At 43.4% G+C, this 22,655-nt stretch overlaps 2 long non-coding RNA genes across 4 annotated transcripts; both read right to left on the bottom strand.

Moving 5' to 3' along the window:
* Positions 1-1,993: 1,993 nt before the first annotated feature.
* LOC117243901 lies at positions 1,994-22,605 on the bottom strand. Of its 3 annotated transcripts, none has more exons than XR_004495928.1 (3): positions 20,396-22,605; positions 15,565-15,710; positions 1,994-2,853 (listed from the first exon to the last, which is right to left on the bottom strand). It is a non-coding gene; the product is annotated as an uncharacterized LOC117243901 (long non-coding RNA). The 3 variants fall into 3 exon arrangements; XR_004495929.1 differs by lacking the exon at positions 20,396-22,605 and adding an exon at positions 17,570-19,251; XR_004495927.1 differs by lacking the exons at positions 15,565-15,710; positions 20,396-22,605 and adding an exon at positions 2,930-5,201.
* Positions 6,717-8,484, bottom strand: LOC117243902. Its single transcript, XR_004495930.1, has 2 exons — positions 7,599-8,484; positions 6,717-7,372 (listed from the first exon to the last, which is right to left on the bottom strand). It is a non-coding gene; the product is annotated as an uncharacterized LOC117243902 (long non-coding RNA).
* Positions 22,606-22,655: the final 50 nt, after the last annotated feature.

Raw genomic sequence — 22,655 nt, 5'->3', positions numbered from 1 at the left:
GTAGGCATCGCCCACAGGTGCGCTCCCCGGCACCGCCGGGCTTTGCCGTCGGTATCGAGGCATCTCCGGAGACTTCCCTACTTCGCCCACCTCTTCCCCCGCTGGAGGATCTCTGAGGGGTCGTGGTGATGGGGAGTCGTCGGAGTCACGCCCCAGTGAAGGCACAGGAGAGCTGGGAGAGCCACAGCGGCAGACAGGCATGAGCTGGCCGCGTCCATCGCCCTGCGGTCCGTCTCCTCCTGGGACGGTCCTCCAGAAAGGAGATGTCCTAGAGCACGGGGGAGCTGCCCTGAACCCCGAAAAGTGCTCTTCACAAGGTCGGATTCCAGCTCCACCACCTGTGCTTCCCACCACATCCACTCACCCGGGATGCCTGGCCAGTATCTCCACCACCCGTCCCACACTGCACTGTCATTCATTCACTCCCCTTAGAAATATTAAGACTGTTCAGCTTTACTAGGATATCGTTTTTCCCTTTATTTTCCCAGTAAAGCATCTATATGACAATCCCCTTCTCCATGGGTCTACTTACATAGTTCAAAAACCACAGATTTGCTAAGGCGGCTTAGGAAGCTTTAGCTACTGTTGCTCAGTCCACAGCATTTGTCCAGGGTCTCTGTAGGCCTGGAAGAAGCCAGGCAGGGCAGTAAACAGACCAGGCACATAGAGTTAAATATCTTGTGGGCAGGAATCATGCCTGCTTTGCAGACCCAATACTTGGTGCTGTGGTCTGTCTCAGGATTGCCAGGTGTGCTGAAGGCACGCAGGGATTTCATAAGCAGGTACAGAGCTTGCAACACATTGAATCATAGAATCATAAAATCATAGAATGACTTTGGTTGGAAAGGACTTTAAAGAGATTCTAGTTCCAGACCCCCTGCCATGGACAGGGACACCTTCCACTGCATTAGGTTGCTGAAAGCCCCATCCAACCTGGCCTTGAACACAGAAAAGGGACAGCTACAACTTCTCTGGGCAACTGGCCATGGCATGCTGGGCCTCCAGAGCCACTCTCCTGCCAACCTGGAGACCGCCAGGTGAGCCTGGGACAGGTGAGGACTGTGGTGCCCATTGGCCTCACACAGGTCTGTGCAGACCTGGTTCCCACGGAGGTGAATCTCTGCTCTGCTCTGCATGCAGAGCAGCTGGTGTGAGAGCAGAGCAGCTGTTGTGGGTGCCACACAGCTACCTCACTGCCTATCTGACTCTTTAAAAGAAAAACTACAAAACATCCTGCTTCCAATTAGAGGATAAGGATAAAGGCGTTTTTACACATATTGTCTTCTTTACCAGTTCCTAGGAGAAAGGACAAGAAGGGGAAGGAAGGAAAGGGAGGAAGGAAGGAAAGGCAGGAAGGAAGGAGGAGAAAGTAAAGGTAAAAGGAAAGTGTAAAAAAAGATGAAAGAAATTAAAAATCTTTCCTATATGAGACTCCTGGAAATGTGCCAGGGACCATGTTGGAAATATAATCCACCAATGTTCAAAAAAACTAGGCTTGGAAGCCAGCACTCTTCTCTCATACTCTGTAAGGAGGTGGGTTTTTTTTTTTCCTACCACCATCTCACAGCAAGCGCTTCCTTATTACAAAAAGCAGACACTGAAAGGCTTGATGCAAGTTAAACATGTTTTGCTTTCCATGCACTATTAGCACTGAAATGAAGGAGATGGATACTGTTTGGCTTCTGACAATACAAATACAATCCAGATCTATTTGTCAGAGAACCACAAGGATATTACCTTTCTTTACAATACAAAGATTGCTTTTGGGCTTTCCACCAGACATTCAAACCTGCTGATAAGGGTTGTTCCCAGGATGAGATTTTGGCATATCTGTCTTGTCTTATTTTCTTGTCTGTGCATAATAAAAAACCCCAGAAGAGTAGCCAGGTTACAGGAACAGACTAAATATGTGAAGGTTGAAGAAAAGTAGACACTATGTGCCTATTTACTCAATATATTGCTTTTATTATTTTAGTAGGCACAAACCACTTTATGAATTTATGTGTAAGATCCCTGTTTTGGGAAATATGCAGTAATGCATTCAAACTGGGAATTGAGGACTAGACAATGAAATTGTTACATTCTGCTATGTTCAGTGTTCCTAAAAAGAATGTTTCCTTGCTTTACTTTTAAATTATTTTCTCCGTTTAGGTTAACATAACTTTGTGGAGTTAAACTGGGCAGATGCAGATGGCACCTAGCCCTCATCCCTCCAGCAGCCAAGTCACCCTCTGAGCAACCTGAATGATCACATCTGTAGCAGCACTGTCTTCCCCTCATTTTTTTGCAGGGACATTTGGGGACATACTTCAGACCATTTGTATTGGAGCAGGGACAAATCTTTCACAATGAATTGTGTGAAATAGGACCACCTATTGCCAAGCCTGCCTGTCCTCATGAGCACCCAGAAGGACTGAGGGGAGCCAGTGAAGGACAATTGGCCTTTCAGGAGTGCAGACCATGCCCTCACTATGCTGTAGGCAACTGCAAACATGAGTGAAAGCAGAGTCTTTGCTCAAATCCACATCACTAATGCTGCCAGTTACTTCTGACATGAAATCAGAAACCTGGGCATGATTTTTTTTGTGCAAAACAAAAGAGAGTAAGACAACAACAAAGTGCCTCACATGTAAGGTACAGTCTAATCAGGACCAAGGTTCCCCAAGTTCAGTGTATTGAACTACAAAGCCTCATGTACTCTGAATATTATACCTTTACACTTGTAAATGTGTCAGTCTTGTCAAGAGAGCCAGAATTTTATTCTTAAAGTTGCTAAAGCTTCTTTCAATGAAGACACAGACCCAGAGATTTCTCACACAGAGACAGTGATTTTGTTCGTTCTTGATTTTTCTTCTGAAAACAGAAGTAAGTTATTAGAGTAAGGTTGCACACAGAAAAACAAACAAAACCATAAGAGTCTCATACATACTTTTTCTGTTTCATTCATTCTGTAATGAATCCTGCAGGAAACTAGTAAAATGTGGCAGTCACAATCCTGTTCCTTTATTTATTTCAGCTGAGTTTTGTGGCTCTGGGTCATTATACTCTACAATGGACATAAGAGGTATATTACCAACAATTTGTGAGAAATCCCAACTCAATAGAAGTTCTACAGAATTTTCATACAGTTGTTTGCAAAAATTTTCAACTGTCTTAGTTAACTACCTAAAAAATGTTTTATTTGGCTTTTGTATTTAGTTTTATTATTATTAAGGTAGCTATTAGGTTGAAAGTACTAGATCTAGGAGGATAAATAAAAGGTGAAAAAATCAATCAAGCATACATGACATGGAAATAAGCATTATCTATTAGCATAAGTAGAATGCAGAAAGTTGGTGGTCTCCCACATACAGATAGCACTTAGCCAAGAAACATCCTCAATTTACTTTCCAAATGTGTGAAGGCATCTTCCCACATATTGCAGAGCTTTCAATTCTAGAGCCTGCTCAACTCAGTGAAAAGACAAGATCCACCTGATGGAGTACCAGGAATCCACACTGCTTCTTTTTTATTCTCTGTACTTAAAGATTTGTTCTTTTTCAGATTTTTAAACATTTATGCAGTCAGACTCCTCAGCTGTGTTTCTCAAACCTCTCCTACATCCATCTGAAGAAGAAGGGAAAGAGCTGAATAAGATATAACTTCAGAGAAACCCTGAAATGGAGCTTGCTTTCTCTCCAGATACTTCTCAATTTCCATGATTTTAAGATTAATTAGCTCATTTCCTTTTACATAGATCAGATGTCTTTAAACATGAAACAGCTGTGAATTTTCATTAACCAGTCAATTCCTTCTGGGGTATGAGGTTAGTGATCACCACTACTGGGCTTCTTTTATAACTCTGAGGTTGAAATTATTTGCATGGAAATAATATTGCTTCAGAGATGGGGAAAAAGTGGTGATTCAAACCTGTCTGGTTCTCCTACTCAGCTGTACTGACTCATCCACAGCTTTAATGTGCAGCACGAGAAAGGATGTCTGAGATGAGTTGCTCAAGTCCTTTTTTACATCTAATGCCACACAACTGGCAGTTTCCCAAACTGACAGAAATTTGTTCTTGTGAAAAGCAAGTTGGTTTTAGTGTCTCTTTGAATGTATTTCCAGTGAGACAATCCACAGAAGTTCTTGCCTTAAGTTCTGAAGGCAAAAATTGCTTTAACATTCATAGTATTAAATGGTCCAACATGCAACAGAGAAAACTAGAGTAGACCACGTTGCTAGCAAAGGGTTCATAATACATTCAGCCCTCTTCTGTTCCGATCAGTAGAAATTGTGACCATGCTTGGGGGTCTCTTAGCCTGTTCAGTATGATTTTTACATTTATTCCTTCCAACTTTCCAGAGCCTTTCTTTAGAAGACGTGTATGCCAAGTGTGGTTGGGCTGTGACAAAGCTTCAAGAAACCACATCACTAACAAGATAGTTGTGAATGCATTGCTGCTCTGCTCACTAAGGCACAGAGGAAGACCTGAACAATTTCCACTCTTTGATTAGCTGTGACATCCTGTGAAGACAAGTGTGTGTATTCTCACTTTACATCTGGAGAAACCTAAGGCTCAGAGAAAATGAGTGCAATGTTCTTTGTTCTCTTTTGGGTCTTTTTGGGTGCTTGGGGACAACCAGGCACCCAAAATGGGACACTCACCTGCTATACACTTACAGTTCTGGTCTGGCTGGCTTTCCTATCAATCACAGTTCAATAACATGAGGAAACAGGTGGAGAACCTGTTAGCAGACATGTACATGGAATCACCTGATGAAAGCAGGGAATAGACACACAGCTACATGGGTGCAGCCAGGACCCATGATGGTGTAATATGTGCTTAAATCTCACATCAGTCATTTCCTTCTGACAGAAACATGGGCATAAGCAGGAGCCAGCAAAAGTGCAAGCACTGCATCATCAGATGTATTACATGCGGCGTACCTGCTTATGAAATCCCTGCATGCCTTCAGCAAACCAGCCACTCCTGAGACAGACCTAGAGCACAGCACCGGGTCCTGGGCCTGTAGAAGAGGCATGATTCCTGCCCACAGGATATTTAACTTTATGTGCCTGGTCTGTTTACTGCCCTGCCTGGACTTCTTCCAGGCCTACAGAGACTCTGGACAAATTCTATGGACTGGGCAGCAGTAACTAAAGCTTCCTAAGCCACCTTAGCAAATCCATGCTTGTTGAACTATGTAAGTAGATCCACAGAGAAGAGGATTGTCATATTACTATTTGACTGGGGAAAAAATATCAACAGTGGGAATGAGTTACATAGAAATTCTTCATTCTGAAAAACAGTTTTGAGCCTAAGCAGTTGTTTGTGTCATATCACACTTGTTAAGTGCTGTGCAAATAGCTGTAATATGCAGCTGAAATGGTTATTATTTTAGCAATATTACATTGCACATTGCTTGCATCTGAGATGTTACTTTGGGATGAAAATAGCAGATAATCGTCACTTTATAACTCATTCAGGAGTGGATGAAAGCGAGCATGTGTTGTGATTTCTAGATGTCTAAGCCTGGCCATGTAGGGTGGGATTTGAAAGGGTTCCATTTCTTAGAAAGCCCCCTTTTATCATGAAGTCATGGAATCATAAAATGGTTTGGTTTGGAAAGGACCTTAAAGAGCATCCAGTTCCAATCCCCCTGCCATGGGAAGAAATACCTTCCACTAGACCAGGTTGCTCAAAGCCCCATCCAACCCAGCTTCAAACACTTCCATGGATGGGGCAACCACAGTTTTGCTGGGCAACCTATCCCAGTGCCTCACCACCCTAATAGTAAAGAATTTCCTCCTGATAATCTAAACCTGCCCTCTTTAAATTTAAAACCATTGCTTCTTTTGCTGTCACTATCTGCCCATGCAAAAAGTCCCTCTCCCTCCTTTTTATAAGCCCCCTTACTGCAACAGAAGGCTGCAAAGAGGTCTCACTGAAGCCTTCTCTTCTCCAGGCTGAACAATGTCAGCTCTCTCAGTCTGTCTTCACAGGAGAGGTGCTCCAACCCTCTCATCATCTTTATGGCCTCCTCTGGACTTGACCCTGGGATGCATTTCATCCAATCCCATAGACTCAGGATTATCCAGCTTCATCAACTGATCCTGAATCTGCTCTTTGCTTATAGTGGAAGGGACTCCACTCCCTGACACACCCACCCAGAGGATCAGGGTCTTGAGAGAAGCAGGAAGCCTGAGTGCCAGTGAAGGCTGAGGTAAAGAATTAATTGAATACCCCAGCTTTCTCCATATCAGTCTCTTCAGTTCACCCCTCTTGCTTCTAAGAAGGGTACACTCTTCTCAGCCTTTATTTTCTGACCCAAGTACTTATTGAATCCCTTCTTGTTACTCTTCACATCCCTTGCCAGTCCTGTTCCAGCTTTGCCTTGGCTTTCCTGACCCCATCCCTACACATTCAAGCCATATCCCTGTACCCTTCCACCAGGTCACCTGTCGCTGCTTCCACTGCCTGTGCATTTCTTTCTTACACTTCAGTTTAAGGAGCAGATCTGTGCTCAGCCATGCCATTTTCCAGCCTGCCTTGCTCTATTTCCTGCACACCAGGATAAAGAGCTCTTGTGCTCTAAGAAAAGTGGCCAAAGAGTGTGACTCAAGACTGCTCCATATTGGAATCAGCCGCCTCCCTCCTCAAATGTCTTGTCTCAGAAAGTAGTTGGGATTTCAATGTGGCTTGAAAGAAACCTTAATGGAGAGAGCTGTGGAACAGGTTTTAAATGAAAATATATCTGTTGCATGGATAATTTTTAATTGTCAGATATGCAAAATGCTGCAGATTTGTACAGCCCTCCAGGATGCTGCAAATCAGTTCCATTTCACAATGGAAAACCTGCTGCTGTTTAACAAGAGCTCGGTTATTCAGGCAGAGTAGGAAGGAATGTCTGTCCACTTGCTGAAACAAGCCCATATCCTGTGCACACTAGAAAGATACTGAATCCCAGGTGCATCTCTTTCTTGGAAACAGATGAACACAGCTAATTGCCTCTGAAGAGTGCTCTCATCTAATGAAGGCTTGTGTCCTGCTGCTGGTCCTTACACATATATTTTTTAATGATATTCAGTAGTGAAACTCGCACTTTTCCTATAATCTGTCCAAAGGTTTGTATTTGTTAGCTTCCTGGACACAATGAAATGCCAGCCTTCTCTTTCCCTACTAGGAAGAGAAATGCACTGAGGCAGTGGTATTTACTGCATTATCTGCTGAGCTCACTGCCAGCCTGAAGTATGATCTTATGATTCTAGGCAGCCCTCCTCATTTCTTTTCCATTTCAATTTTGAATTTATGGCACAAGGAATCAGAGCTGTGGATTGGTACTGTGATTATTTTTCATCTGAAGAAAAAGCAGGTTAATGAATCTTCCATGCACTGAGAAAATAAAATAGAGGAAAGTCATTAGTTAGGTTCATGTTAGCACTGTAGCACAAGCAAGGTTAGTCCAGTTTGCTTTCAGACATTTTCAGATATTGGTGTGCCTCTGCACCGCTATTGCTCCCTTAAAATCATGCTCTTTAAGACTGTAAACTATTATATCTCAGGCCTTAGATTTGCCAACTGTACCGACGTTTTTGTGTTGAAGTCTGACCCGCATTACCTGTTCTGTGACCTTGCTTCATTAAATCAATCATGGTCAATCATGTCTTGTGTAATTACACAAAGGGTAAATTCAGTCCAGTCCAGTTTCTAGGCTCCTCGATCTTTGCTATTTCTCCTTTATCTGCAGTAGTAAATCCATTATTTTTTGTTATTTCTGGAGGTTCTTTCTTCAATCCAGGCAAATATTGAACCTTTGAAATGTCTGTAGTGAAAAAGTTGAGTGTTGTCATTCTCAGGAAAAGTGGCAATGTTTCTGCTCAGAGGAAGAAAGGCTATCCATTCCTGGGGTCTCTCAGGTCCCCATCCACAATGGGGCGAGGAGAATACGCTGTCAAGTGTTTCAGGGGACCAGAAACTGGGAGCGCCAGTTTCCTAATAACAAAGAAACCATCAGATGTTTTTTTCATTCTCTCTCTCCTAAGAACCAAAGGTATTTCTTGGCTTTTTTGAAGCTGGAGACTTCCTTCTTGAAATCAGACTTAATTGCTTCCTCTTCCTCCTTCTGCCTTGCCCTGTGTCTGCCATTGTTCAGAGCAGGTCCTGCCCTCGTGTGCCCAAATGAGCACAGTAAAATGATCTCTGGTATCCAGGGCTGAATCATCACCATCAAAATGAATAGGAGAGAGTGACTCTCATGAGATCTGCAAACTGAGGCAGGCAGGCAGGCACCAATTTTAATGAGGTTATACTTTTGAGATGGTCTTTGAAATCATAAGTGCTGGAGACTGACTCCCAACTCAAGATAAACAGATAAAATTTCCACACCAGAATTCCCTGTTACTATTTAAGCAAGGCTTAATCTTCATCTTGAAATTAAAATAAGTCTTTCAAAGGAACTCTATTTAAGAGAAGAATGTTTCTTCAAAAGTATTTTAATACCTCAGGTAACTATATATATCATCATCAGGCTTCAGGCATTAATCATTAGGAATAAAATGAATACTTAGCATTTTAGAAACTGGTGCAGCAACTGTGGTTTATTAAATAAACCCTCATGAAAGGGCTTCATAATTTCTCATCTGAGTGAAGGCTATGGCAGGGAACTTCCAGTTGTGCCATGTCTCACCTATAGGGCACAGGATAATGTTCCAGCTGTGTACATGTCTTCTAACACTTAAGGACACACCACCTTTCAGTGTAGGACAAATGACCAAAACTGGATGAATGAAGATCTCCCAGTAATAGGAGAATATGTTTTTTAATATTGATAAGGCTACGTGATAGCACTCAGCACTTCCAATATTAGAAAATCATAGCAACAAGGAAAGTAGGGCAGCTTTAGTAAGGAGAGTGTGGAATCACGAATCCCATGCAGTACACATCAGGCTGTGTCCCACATATACCCTATGTGGGACACTGTCAAATGTGTGACTGTGCTCCTATTGTTCTAACAAAAGACACAGGAGGATGCTGAATACAGCAATGCAATCACTGGCAGTGCTCAGGTTAATATGTTTGTCAGATGCACCATATTTATAATTTACCATGAAGTTAGGCTGGTTTTAATCACATTTGCAAATCATTTTACAAATCCAGGTTAGAGCCTTTAGACTTAACCAGGTTTGATTGCACAGAGAAATAGTTTCCGGTGCAGAGAATTTTGTGATTGGGCAAGGCTCAAAGGCAAGTCAAAAATATGCATGAAGCACTTGCAATGAAATCATGCTCATCTCAAAAGAAGAGACGCTCACATTCTCTTTCATTAATTTCACACTTGAAAAAATGCAGACATTTCAGATACCAACTGAAGGAAGGAGAATCTCTGTGATTTAAGCTCTGAAATCTCATGTTCTCATTCTTGCACTGTTTTTATCATTTCAGATATCTGAACAAAGAATTGCTGTGCTGTTCATCTGGCATAGAAAATGGTCCAGAATTAAGTTGTGACTCATTTTCATGACAATTAAGGAGGAGAAAATATCAACTCCTTTCTCACAGAAAATGCCCTAAGCCTAGATTCAAAGCAGTTTCACGTGGGTGCAAATCCTGCTCTTCTCTGCGTTAAACTCCCAAAATATGTACGGTCACAAGGCTTTAGAATCCTGCAGTTAAACCTTTCAGTCAGGGCAAACAAACCTGCCTTGAGTCAGTTCTCTGCCATCAGACTTGCAGTGGAGCTGAGCAGTAGATAACAAGTTTTAGCAGCACCCAATGTCATCTCCTGTTTCTCTTTATCCCCCAGGCAGCACATCACACAGTGGTATTTGATCTGAATATTGATGGCTGCCAGCATGCTACACTCAGCATGTTTATTTTAAAAAAACAAACAAAAAACCAAAAACAACACAAAACCAAATCAAAACAACACAACCCAAAAGCAATGGCAAACAGTCTCAGAATAATTCAGAGGCAATATCTGGCATCAGGGGATTTGGTAACCTGCATGCACAGCAATACACCAGCAGAAGGACTTGGCTGCCCTTGGGAATGCTCCAGAGCTCACCTCCTGCTCCTGGAAGGAGGTATAATTGCAGTGAGTGGTTTGGTGGGATTTTGAAACTCTCCTACAGGCATCTAGGGGAGGTATGCTGCATTTGGGCTGGGCAAATGTTTAGTACAAAATGTGGGCAGGATGTGCAATGATGGAGCGACTCTGAGAGTCAGACAGAAAGGAGGGAAGAAGTGGATAAATCCCAGGTGAGGAGCAGCAGAGTAAACAGCCTCTTTCCCTGGGGTGAACCAATGTATCAAGGCTGCTTGACTTTTCACCTCCTAACTTCCCAGGATGCCAAACCCCATCCCTCTGCTCTTCTCCCTTCAGATGCAGCAGGTCCCACTTTCCTGTATGTCCTAGAAGTCTGACCTGTTGTGTCTTGCCACTCCATGGAAATCTCAGGCTCCTTCAAGCGTTTGAGGTCAGACCTATCTGATCATTGCAGAGGTACCTCTCCATCACCAGAGATGTGTGGGGAGCATAAATGGGACAAGGGCAGAGAGAGGTGTGTTTGGGGAGGTGAAAGGCCAAGCAGAAAACACGAGTGCCTTGCTCCTGGGAAAGGCAACAGAGAGCAAGGTGAGACAAGAGCATTTTCTGGAAGCTATTTTTGAGGGAGGGCCAGGAGTGAGAGGAGGTGAAGCGGAACGGCGGCCAGCAGTGACAGGGTTAGCAGCCTTGCCTCCTTCCTCCTCCCTTTCGACCGCAGAGGCACAAAAACTCGCTGCCTCCTGTTGTGAAAAATGAGCTTGGGTGGAGTGATTCATATGTGTGGGATTTAAGCAATCTATTTTAACTGTCACTTAAAGGAGAGAGCAAGTGACCTTGGCTAATTTTATCAGGTTTTATTCCTGTTTAAGTTTTTTAAAATCGTTCTTTCCAAAGAACAGTCGATGCTTAGTAGTTGGTAACCGCTGAGATTTCTTCCACAGCACCTGAAGAGTTTTGCTGTATTTCAGACTTTCTTGTTTAGCTAACTCAAACTGTGGTATGTATATGTTCAAATACTGAAACAAATTACATTTTTATTTAAATGCTTATGCTTTTAACTTTTAAATGTTTAATGTTTACCTTTTATTGAATTAGAAAAGGGCAAATTTTGTACTTACTAGGTAATTCAATTTTTTTCTTAGTAGTTACACTGAATTGCATTTGGATAGAAATTAGGCTGTAACAACATACCAAAAGGCAGCATTGCCTTCCCTTATCAAATAAAGTAATATCAAATTATTTTAATATGAAAGAAGAAGACGTCAAAATACGTTTTGTATTTAAAATTGACTGTATTGTTATCCAAAGAAAACTGATGCTCATGAAATAACTGCTAACTTGTGCTTGAACAGCCTGGAATGAATAGTTCTTAGTCCTGATGTCTCAGTTGATTCAAAGACTGGTAGGTAGGAAAAAGAAATTTACAGATCTTTTAAGCTGTAATTAATTTCTCAGTTCTAATAAACAAGTTGTTGACCAAGCTAAAATGAAGAATCTGAAATACAGGAAATACACTTTCTTCACTTGCAATAAAGGCTCCAAGTGAAAAATGCTTGTTTATCACTTTCATAAGCGGTCGTCCCAGTTCACTTCATGCCTTGGCTCCCCATTTCAGTGCTCTGCCTTTCTTTATAGCCTTGTTAGAAAACATGTTACTGAAATGCCACACTTTTAATTTGAGCAAACACTGGACTTCAGGTGTGCCTACGTCCTCACAAGAAAAGGCCTTCTCTTGTGAGCTGCCAGGTGGCTTAGCAAGGGTGGAAATACGCCATAGGAAGTGGGAGGGAGAGACTGAGAGCTGCTGGCAGTCTGAATGCAAGAACAGCTTTCCAATAGGTCAGAGATGGGATTTCACATTGCCTGAGGGCAGATGGGGGGTTTGAATTTGATTCTTTTACAACTTGAACGAATGCCTTCACTACAGAGTTCACGCATAAAAGGGAGCCTACTGTCACCTCCAAATTTGCTGTCAGGGAAGGTGAGATGGACTTTGACTTCAAATGCAGAACAGGTTGAGAAACACAAGTTTGGGCATGATGGTGACGAAGGCATCCATTGAAAGTGATGCTCCTGAAATCCAGAGCAACTTACATCTTTTAGGAAACAAATCAAAAGTCTATTCTGTGCAGACACTACCACAGCAGCTTTTCTCTGCAGCCAAATACGATTAGGAATGTTCAGTATTTGTATTTTCCCCATTCTGACTGTTCATTATGCCTTTAGCAATATTTTAATTTTGTTTTTTAAACTGTGGCTTGTTTCCCAAAAATCACCTTCTGATATCTTGCAGACCGTTAGTAGCTTCCAGACTGGAGTTTAAAAAGCTTTGACCTGGAAGACTCAACAACTGGAAAACTAACTGTGCAAGAGGGTCAGGAGTACAGAAGGATAAAACTGGATTTGTGACTGCCAAAAGTATTAAACTTTCCTAAATCTAGCGTGAAGTATTTTTCCATGTCACAATCAGCACATCCCAAAACAGAAACCAGATCTTCTGAGTTTCAGCCCAAAGCCTCTCCACTGAGCCATGCTGCATCTGCATTAATTTTGCATTCCCACATCTGGTAGAAAAGCACAGTTTTAAAGCCTTAATTTCCTGTGAAACTTTCATTAACACCAAGAAGCTTCCAAAGCATCCTTAACACTGCTGACTGACTCCCAGTTTACTGCTTTTGAGTTAGACTTGTCACAGAGATGGCATATGTTGATAATTTTCAGGAAAGAAAATGCTTTTTTGTTACACATTTATTAGAACCATTCAGTTTCCACCAGGGGAAGTAGATTACTCATACCATGAAACCTTCTTTTCCACATTGTTCATATGCACTGGTTACCTTCCTGCCACTGGAGGGACCTAGAACTCATTTTGGCCAGGCAGTGCAATCTTCAGAGATATCCCTGTCAAGGGAGGTCAAGGAGATTTCTAGAGGTGTCAGTCAGGCTATGTTCAGTGCTTGACACTGTGGAGTGCTTCTAAGTTAGACCTCAGCACTGGATAAAGCAAGAAACATGGTTGCAGATTTGGACTATGCAAACCAAGGTGCTGAGGACTGTATTTCCAGAAACCACATTTTCTGGTCTGTTATCACATGAAGATTGAGCCCCACTGCCCCTGGAAAAGATTTTCAGTCTTTCTGCTGTGCTTGCTTTCTCCATTAAATACAGAAGTTGCTGCATGCTCATAAACCTCCAGGGGGGGAGAACTACTGCTGAGTTTTAAAGAGCTTTAAAAGCAAAAAATTCCCTGATTTCCTCTCATGACTCTCAAAACTCTCTTCTGATTTCTAGTCAAAAAGCTGCCAAATTAATGAAATTTCAGCTTGCTTGGCAAAACAGTGATCTTGCCAGTTTCTTGCCTGTAACCATTTAGTGCTCCTTCAACTGACCTCTGAAAGTCTGGTTCAAATGGATAATTTTTTTAACCTTCACTTCATATTCATGGCTGGAAGAACTTTGCCTTGCCGCATATATTGGTATAGAAAAATCTTCTCAGTAGAAAGAGATACAAGCCACATACAGATATTACCTTTTAATCACACGAGATTGATGGATTGCCTGAGACAAAACAGAAATTACTGGTGCAGGAATATCTGCTTAATATGTGGAAGAAATTTCACAGAAGACACAAGGGAAGGGGAGAGACAAAATAGAACAGAGAAGCAGAATTTGTTGCCTTACAAAGCAAATATGAAGATGTTCTAAAGAAATGTCAAGCTAGACAGGGAAAGAAGAAGATTTGAAAAAAATCCTCTGTTCAGAAGAGGTGACCAAAAGAGATGGCATAAAACAAGCACTGAACGGTACAGTTACTTGGATGACTGGTTTGGCATTTGCTCACTTTTTGTTTGCAGGGAGCAAAACTTAGAACAGATTTTGTCAGGAACAAAATGTTTGGAGCATCTTATCTCTCTCCAGGAATTTACGGTTACTTCAGGGTTTCACAAGTAGCTCTTCCAGTTACCCAAATAGCAATGGAAGAATGCTAAGAGTCTGCCTGCCCTTACCCCTTTTTAATTGCTCTCTGGAAACTTTCCACACTAGTCCTGTCAAATCTTCCTTCCAAACAAAGCTGGACTCCCTGCAACTCCCCCAGGAAAGAGGCAAGCGTTAATGTTTGCTGCCAGTGAGCTGGACTGCAGAGTATTTTGGTAAGCTCCCCTCCCTGATGTATCCCTCTTCCTTTGATCTGCAAGGAGCTCCCTGCAGCACCTCCATGCAAAGGAGCTAGAGATAACTTCACACCTGGTAGTTGCTCTCCTCCCTTCCCCCTGAAATCAAAACCTAGCTCTTTGCCATGACAGAGGCTCCTGAGAGGCAGAGAGGGACCAGGGTTCATGCCCTTCATGAGCAGGTTGAGTGACAGTGGAGATGGCCAGGCAGTGGTGCCAAGGGCTGTGTGAGAGCTGGGTCACCTGCCTAGGGACAGCTGTGAGCCCACACAGCCATGGCCCTGCCTATCTGAGGAACAGCTCATGAAGCCCAGAAGTCTCCCAAACCCCCAGCAGAGGTTTAGCCATGCAGCTCTTCTCTTGACTGTGAAGCCCAAAATAGTGTTATTTTACTTTCAGGTGGGTGACTCATAAATACATAACAAAACTTTCCTTGGGAGAAGTGATCCCAGAAGGTTCCAACAGCAAAGTGAGTGCAGGAGAAAGGAGCCATAGATAAGGTGACTGGGTGTCTCCTGTTGCCTTTGCATGGACACTATGCCAAATCAGCATTTGATTTTTAGGTTTTTACTTTTATCCAGGATCATCTTCTTGGTTGTGTGGCAGACCAGGCATCCACTGGATGCTTAGTAAACACAGTCTTCCACATGTGTGGACACAGCATCGCCACAGGTTTGAAATTTGCTGGTGCCCTGCATGTGCCCAGAACACAAAACCATCTGTACAACACACATCCACAGCCTTCCAGAAACTGGGGGGCCACCATGGAGGCATTTTGTCACACATGTGGGCATCTTTGTACCCAGAACCTCCTAGGGAGAAACGTGACAGCCCTTCAGCATGGATCTTCCTTTATCTGCAGGTATCAACAGGCTTCTCTGTCCCTGTTGAAAGACCCCTCTGCACATCCCTGTATCCATAAGTCATCTGGTATGCAGGCTGGGCTCCAACAGGCTGCATGTGATGCCCCTTTTCAGCTGAGACAGAGGGAGCTCTTTTGATCTTTACTTATCTCTGACTGCAATTTCACCTACTTGTTTAGTATATATTAGTGCCTTTTCTCTCCACAGAAATAATTTTTATGTGCCCACAGGGCACATCAGCACAAATGGTGTTTTTTATCAGCAGGTTCCAAAGCACTTTATATAGGAATCTGGCAGTTTTATTTTTGATTCATCCATGGGGACACTGAGGCACAGGAAGGTGGAAGACTAGAGTCAGTCTCAGTTCAGCAGTGAATCCAGGTATAAAAACAACTTCTACTCCATTCAGGTCCAATATGTATAGAAATAGGCTCCTGGGTTTGTTTAGTGGGGTTTTAAGCTCCTACATACCCCTTACTTTTATGTAAGCCATGTATCTCATACCTTTTCTCTCAGTTGCAGAAGTCCTGTGTTGTGCACCTCACCCTTCCCTCCATGGCAAAACAGACGGGAGCCAGCTGACAGCAATCCTCTGCTTCTTTCTGGAACTCATGTGATAAAAAGCCAGCAGCTTGGTTGGCAGGAAAAGACTGAAAAATATCATTGCAATTAATGTGGAGAAACTTGAAGCTACAACACCATCAGTAATTCTGCAGAATGAAGCATAACAGTGCAAAAAGACTAAGTGATGCTTTGCAAGCCATATGGGTGGGTTTTTTTCAGGGAATGCTGGCTAATTTTTAATAGATCAGCTGGATGGGCAAATTCCTGAGTTTTTATGGCAGGGAATGGAATGAAAGCAAGTCTGTTGGATGGATATCTCTGGTGTTTCAGGAGGTGGATATGAGAACCTCTGAGGGTTTAATACTGCTGGTTTAATGAAGAAAAAAACTCTTTAACTGCAGCCTCCCTGAGTGGGGTTACAGAATCTCGGTCAAACTCAGAAGCAGAGGAGTGAGATCAATACAGAGCAGAGTACCAATTAACAGCCCTGGTTTTCGAGAGCATACTTCATTTGTCCTCTAAAATTTCCTTTGTCTCTGTCACAGCTCAGTAGAGAGCACTGAAATTTCCCTTATGAGTTATGAAGCAGATTGCAGCAAGCTGGAGAAGTGACACTGTATACATTAGAAATCAGTGTTAATCATACATAGAAAATCAACTTCCAAGTTTAAATATGTATGGTGCCTTGTCTTAGATCAGAGACTTACTTGAGAAACAAACATGATTTGTTAAGTAAATGCTTTTTTAATTCTCCTCAGAATTTCTTATAATACAGTGTATATCCTTGTATATATAATAGAGGCACATTAGGGAAAATACAAACTACATTGAATATGCTTAGATCAGTATTTTTCTCTGAGAGACAGACAGTGGCAGCTCCAGGATGTCTCTTTGTTCTCCTTCCCCCTAGCACCCCAGCAAACAGTGAAAAAGCAGCTCAGCCTGGACTTAGATTTTCCCAATTTCAATTGGTTGAGTTCAGCTGGTTCATTTTTCAGGGCACGTCTCTACCAAGAACTGACCAGCCAGGGTGGATTTTATCCCTTGCTCCCTCATCTCCCTTCCTTCCATTTTTATGGAATTGTGGTTTTGCTGCCTGTGAGGAACAGTGGCAAAACAAACCCACAAGTGGAGCTGGCAGTGACCCACAAGCAGGGCAGGAAGCCCATCTGCACCACAAACAGGTGCCACACTCTTGCGGTCACTGAGGTCCAGCTGCTGTCCCCTCACGGGTCAAGCGTCCCATGGCAGCCACACTCACCAGCCTGGAGGGTGTGACACAGCCAGCCCCAGCCTGGAGAGATCCACCAGCCCCTTCCTCCCTGTGCACAGCTCTCTTCTGTGTGTGTGACTGCCTTGGACTGCACAAGTGATGGGGAAATCCTGGGACTGCACAAACGCTGCACGTTCACACTGATGGCAAAAATAATGAGGGCTAACACCCGGGAGCATTTAACAACCTGTTTGCTGCCAGAAGCACTGCAGGAAATTCACTTTGCTTCAGGACTGGATGTTTTAGAGTTCTTTATGTAGCCTACCAGAGTGATTTCACCTAAGCACTGGTCTCCTTTAAATAATCCCCTTCCTCTCACCTAAACACATCTGGTCACTCTGGAGGAGAAATTCACTCCCAGGCATTATTTTCCCAAGAGAAATGGAGAATATCCAAGCCACAGACAGGTCACACAACAGTTGGCTTCAGGAAGACTGTAAAGCTAATTGATCTATATTGATTTAATTAATTTTAGTCAACTACTCTGGAGAGAACAGGCTGCTGTCAGCTCTGCCTCCTCTCTATGAGGGGCTAAATCCACAGTGTTTGCTCTGAGCAGGGACCAAAAATATCCATTGTCTTGAGCAGGGCTGGCTGAAGTGGCCAGGGTGACACCAGGGTTGGTGGTACACCCCAGGAAGCAGCACGATGAAGGTGTCCAGGGGTACTCACCCAGCAAGCCCCCATTTATTGCTGCCCTGGGGTGGTTTTAGGGCTGACATTTTCTCTGGAGTAGCAGCTGCCCACGATTGTGGGGTTTCAGTCACAGTGCAGGAATCAATGGGTGACCCAATTGATTCAATGAGACTTGCATTTGAGGACTGAGCTTTGCCTCTGCAGCTCCTCCTCTCTGTCACTCAGTGCCCTGCTCCACACTGAGGCATTTGACTGCAAGCTCACAAGGCCCTTCCCATGTTTCCATGAGAGGGGGTCTTTTATCTGGTTTTTCACTTGGCCAGGCTCCAGCTGGGCACAATCTTAAACAGGAGTGCAGTCCTAGTTCTGTACCTGGGCAGCCAAAGGCACCAAACTACAGATGTAAGAGACTATATAAGGGAAACACCACTGTTTGGAGAGCATGAGAGTTTTCTACTAGCTATCACATTGCTGCTTCTTTGGGAAAGAAGTCTGTCTACCTAAACAAGGACAACAATAATTTAAGGCAGGGGGGTGGCAGGAATGGGGAAAAATTAGTTGCCATCTTGACTTCCAAATCCAGCCCATTCTGCCCCCCTTCCAGACTCCAGTTTAGCTACACTGGGTTAACATTTGAGTCAGGCACGGTCTTAGTAATGTATATAAAGCAATTGAGCTGGAAATCTAAAGTGCAGTCAAATCTGGTGTTGGGGATTGATGCTGGCCAGATGCCAGGCACCAACCAAAGGTGCTCACTCACTCCCCTCTGCAGTTGGACAGCAGAGAGAAAATTTAAAAAAGGGTTCACAGGTTGAGATAAGGACTGGGAGAGATCTCTCACCAATTACCATCATGGGTAAAACAGGGTCAGCTTAGAGATAAGAAGTGAATTTATCACTAACAAAATCAGATCAGAATAATGAGAGGTAAAATGAGCCCTTAAAAAACGCCTTGACCCCACCTCTCTCTCCTTCCAGTTCTACCTCCTACCCCAGTGGGGTAGGGAGACAGGGAATGGAGGTTATGGTCAGTCCATCACGCAGGGCTTCTCCCAGTGCTCAGGGAGTTGTTCCCCTGATACACTGTGGGGTCCCTCCCACAGGAAACTTCTCCAATGTGAGTCCATCTCCCAAGCAGCAGCTCCCTGTGATGTTACATGATGTTACATGCTGCTACATGAGTCCCTCCCATAGGCAACAGTCCCCCTCAGAGTGCTGCAGCCTAGGTCACTCTTCCATGAACTTCAGTCCTCCAAGGACAGGCTGCTCCAGCCTGGAAGCAGGGCCCCTCTCTCCACAGGTCTCCCATGGGGTCAGAGCCTCCTCTCAGGCATCCACCCACTCCAGTGTGGGCACCGCCCCATGGGCTGCAGGTGGATCCATGCATCCCCCGTTGATCCCCATGGGGCACAGCTGCTGCACCATGGTCATCACCATGGCCTGCAGAGGAATCTTGGCTCCAGCACCTGGAGCACCTCCTTCTCCACTGACCTTGGTGCTTGCAGAGTTGTTCTGCTCACATGTTCTCACTCTGCTCTTCTCTGGTTGAAATTACAACTACACAACAATTGTTTTGATTTCTTCTTAAACATGTTATCACAGAAACATTATCGCCCTTTCTAATTGGCCCAGCCTTGGCCGGCAGCACATCCATCTTTAGAGCCACCAGGGATTGGCTCTGTTGGACGTGGTGGAAGCTTCTAGCAACTTCTCACGGAGGCCCCTTTTTTGGCCCCCCCCCTGCTACCAAAACCAGGCCATACAAAACCAATACACCTGGCAAAAGCGATCTTATTGGTATCTGGGTTTCACTGAGTCCATAACCCAAATAAACTTTACTGTTTTTACCACATCATCAGTCATTTTAAGCTTATAGTGCATTACAGTGGCTCTATCATGCTACACCCACCATATTATTTTATGATTCTGAAAAAATAATTTATATCTGATTTTGTCACCTGAATTTAATTTATTACCAGAGACAAATTGCTGGCATTTGCACACTTTGTTGTAGGCTTATATGAGAAAGATTTTTGAGGGAAGGAGTAATGAAGGGTCAGGATTTCTATCTGAAGTCATATTTCTAGAGCATTTAATCATTTATAAAGATTAGCTCCAGACAGAAAGCAATTATTTTACTTATTGATACAATCAGTAGATACGGTATTTCAGAAGTATAAAGGAAAATATCATCTTAAATATATCTTCTGCTCACATGCATTACAAGGACACAAATCAGTGAGTAGGGAAACAGTTGAGGAAACAAACAAAAAATTTGGGCCTGTAGAACACGTAGCAGGATGCTCTGCCTGGAATGGGGTAAAAGAACTTGAACAATGCCCCCTGTTTGCTAGGCTGTCAGGTCAAGCCCATCAGTGACAGCAGTAGCAGCTCTGGGTAATGTATCTAGAAGCAGAAAGAAGATACTGCACAAGAGCAACTGCAGCTGGAGAGAGGAGTGAGAACATGTGAGAGAAACAGCCCTGCAGACAAGCCAGGTCAGTGGAGAAGAAGAGGAGGGAGGTGCTCCAGGTGCTGGAGCCCAGATTTCCCTGCAGGCCATGGTGAAGCAGCTGTCCCCCAGAAGCCCATACAGATCCACCTCCAGCCCATGAAAGACCAGGTGGATGTGCCTGAAGAAGGCTGTGACCCTTTGGGAAGTCTGTGCTGGAGCAGGCTCCCGTCAGGACCTAGGAACCCATGGAGAGATAAGCTCACCCTGAAACAGGTTTGCTGGTAGGACTTCTGACCGACCCCATGGGGGACCCACGCTGGAGCAGTCTGTTCCTAACGGACTGCACCCTGTGAAGAAACCCATGCTGGAGGAGTTCATGAAGAGCTATAGCCCATGGGAAAGACTCACTTTGCAAGAAGTTCATGGAGGTCCATTCCCCACGGGAGAGAACCCACACTGGAGCAGGGAATGAGAGTGAGGAGTCCTGTTCCTGAGGAGGAGGGAGCAGCAGAGACAATGTGTGATGAACTGACCTCAAACCCCATTCCACATCAACCTGGGCCACTGCAGGGAGGAGGTGGAGAAAAGCAGGAGTGAGGTTGGAAGGTGTTTTTAAGATTTAGTTTAACTTCTCACTGTTCTACTCTGATTTGATTGGTAATAAATCAAATTAATTTTCCTTGTCCGATCTGTTCTGATCATGGCATTAATTGGTGAGTGATCTCTTCCTGTCCTTAAATCCTTTCATTATATTTTCTCTCCCCTGCGCAGCTGAGAAGGGAGTGATAAGAGTGGCTTCAGTGGGCATCTGACATCCAGCCAGGGTCACCGCAACACAGATTTGAATGAGGTCAACTGCAGTGACCCAGCTAAACAAGATGCAATTAACAGTAGGCTGATCCCTCTTACCCTCCCCCCACCTCAAACTTTCACTGCTCCTGGGGAAACAAAATAACAAAACAAAATAAAATCAAAAAACAAACAAAAAAGAGAGAAAAGAAAAAAAGAAAAAAAAAAGAAAAAATAGAGAGAGAAAATTGAGATTAGCATTAATTAGGTGTCACTTAATATGTTTTTTTTAAACAGTTAACTCTTCTCTTTCCTGCTGCTGCGTTGGTTTTAGCATATGCACCACACCGTTTGCGGTTGATAAGGGAGGATTTGAATGCATTTACCACCATCTTTAGCTCGTCTTTTGGTGCATTGTTATAGAGAACCCTGACTAAAGCAAATAGTTTGTCTATAGGTGGTGACACCTTAAAGTTAACACTGACTTGAAAGGAAAACTCTTGAGGAAAGTCCTGATCCTGGAGGGCGCCCTGTGGGGTATGTCCTCTAAATCAAATAAATCATAAGAAAATCTGTGGATCTTTTTTGCCTCCATGCAACACATCATTCCCTGAAGAAGCTGACTGTGTAATGGTTGACAGCTAAGAGGAACAGGAATAATTTCAGGCTGCTGTCACCTCTGTCTCAGAAAGTCACAATGCCTTCAAATACTGGGCATATTTGCTTGCTTGACAGTGTGGGAATAGGATATACAGAAGTAAATGTGATTTGTTGTTTATCACTATTATTCGGTATTTATCACTAGTAAAAAGCAAAACCATAGATAAACAAACAAAATGCTTTAAAAAGTGTAAATAAAACTCCTGTGCAACCATGGTAGTGTCTGTTGCTGTGCAGAAGCATGAATGTGTGTGTTCATTTCCCACCTGGCCATAAAGGAGGAAGTAGCTGAAGTTGGGTCTGTGTTGATCTCTGTGCTGCCCAAGAAACTGGATGCTAAACAACCTACTGTCCTTCACATAAATAAATGAATTAATATAAAAATAAATTCACATAGATGATATTTATAGGTGTAAGTTGAACACAGTGTCCTTATTTTTTGGCAGGGTTGTGGATTATGAAGGAGAAAATCTGGCACAGGCCCTAAGCTGATGTAAGTGCTGCAGGGTTGCCAGGTGAGGTAGTGTCTGGGAACTGAAGATATTGCTGCATATAGGACAAACAATGCAGAGTGGAGCATCTAGCACACTGCTAAACACCAGAAAACCAGAATGATCATTTTCACAACAGCTTTATGGATTAGAATACTTTCAGATTTTAGGATTGTGACTCCATGTCCGTTGCCATGATTTTTGACTCCTAGTCTCATAATAACAAGTATTCCTTGTCTCCCAGTCTAGGCTTCATTTTTTAACAGAAAGAGAACCTGAGTAAATGGACCAACCTTCCTCTCACCTCAGAATATTTTACGTGTCGTCACGACACCACAGACCTGCAGGAATCTCAGTGGAGGGAAGTTTCTGTTCAGAATTTAAAAGCGTTTACTTTGCTCCTGCTGCTTTTCATCTCTTTTCTCTCCTCCTGGTGTGTGTTTTCCCCGCCCTGCTGACTGTGGTGCTGCATACTAATGGAGCAATACTTGGCCCATCCTCAGAGGAAGTTGTGTGCAGGCTTATTAAGGAACAGAGGGGTCAGAAGGAATTTCAGAGCATCCAATAACTCTCCTACTGGTGGGATGCCTTCAGGTAACAGCACATAATTTGATCCCAGACGTTTTCTATTGTTATATCACTGCTGAAAGAGCATGTATCCAAAGAAACAGCCAACACCCTCTCCCTCATTATATATATATATATATATATATATACACACACACACA

The sequence above is a fragment of the Parus major genome, chromosome 2 (assembly GCF_001522545.3).
Source record: "Parus major isolate Abel chromosome 2, Parus_major1.1, whole genome shotgun sequence".
Lineage (NCBI taxonomy): Eukaryota > Metazoa > Chordata > Aves > Passeriformes > Paridae > Parus > Parus major.
Note: the sequence above shows the minus strand (reverse complement) of the source record. Positions and strands in the feature narration are given on the sequence as shown.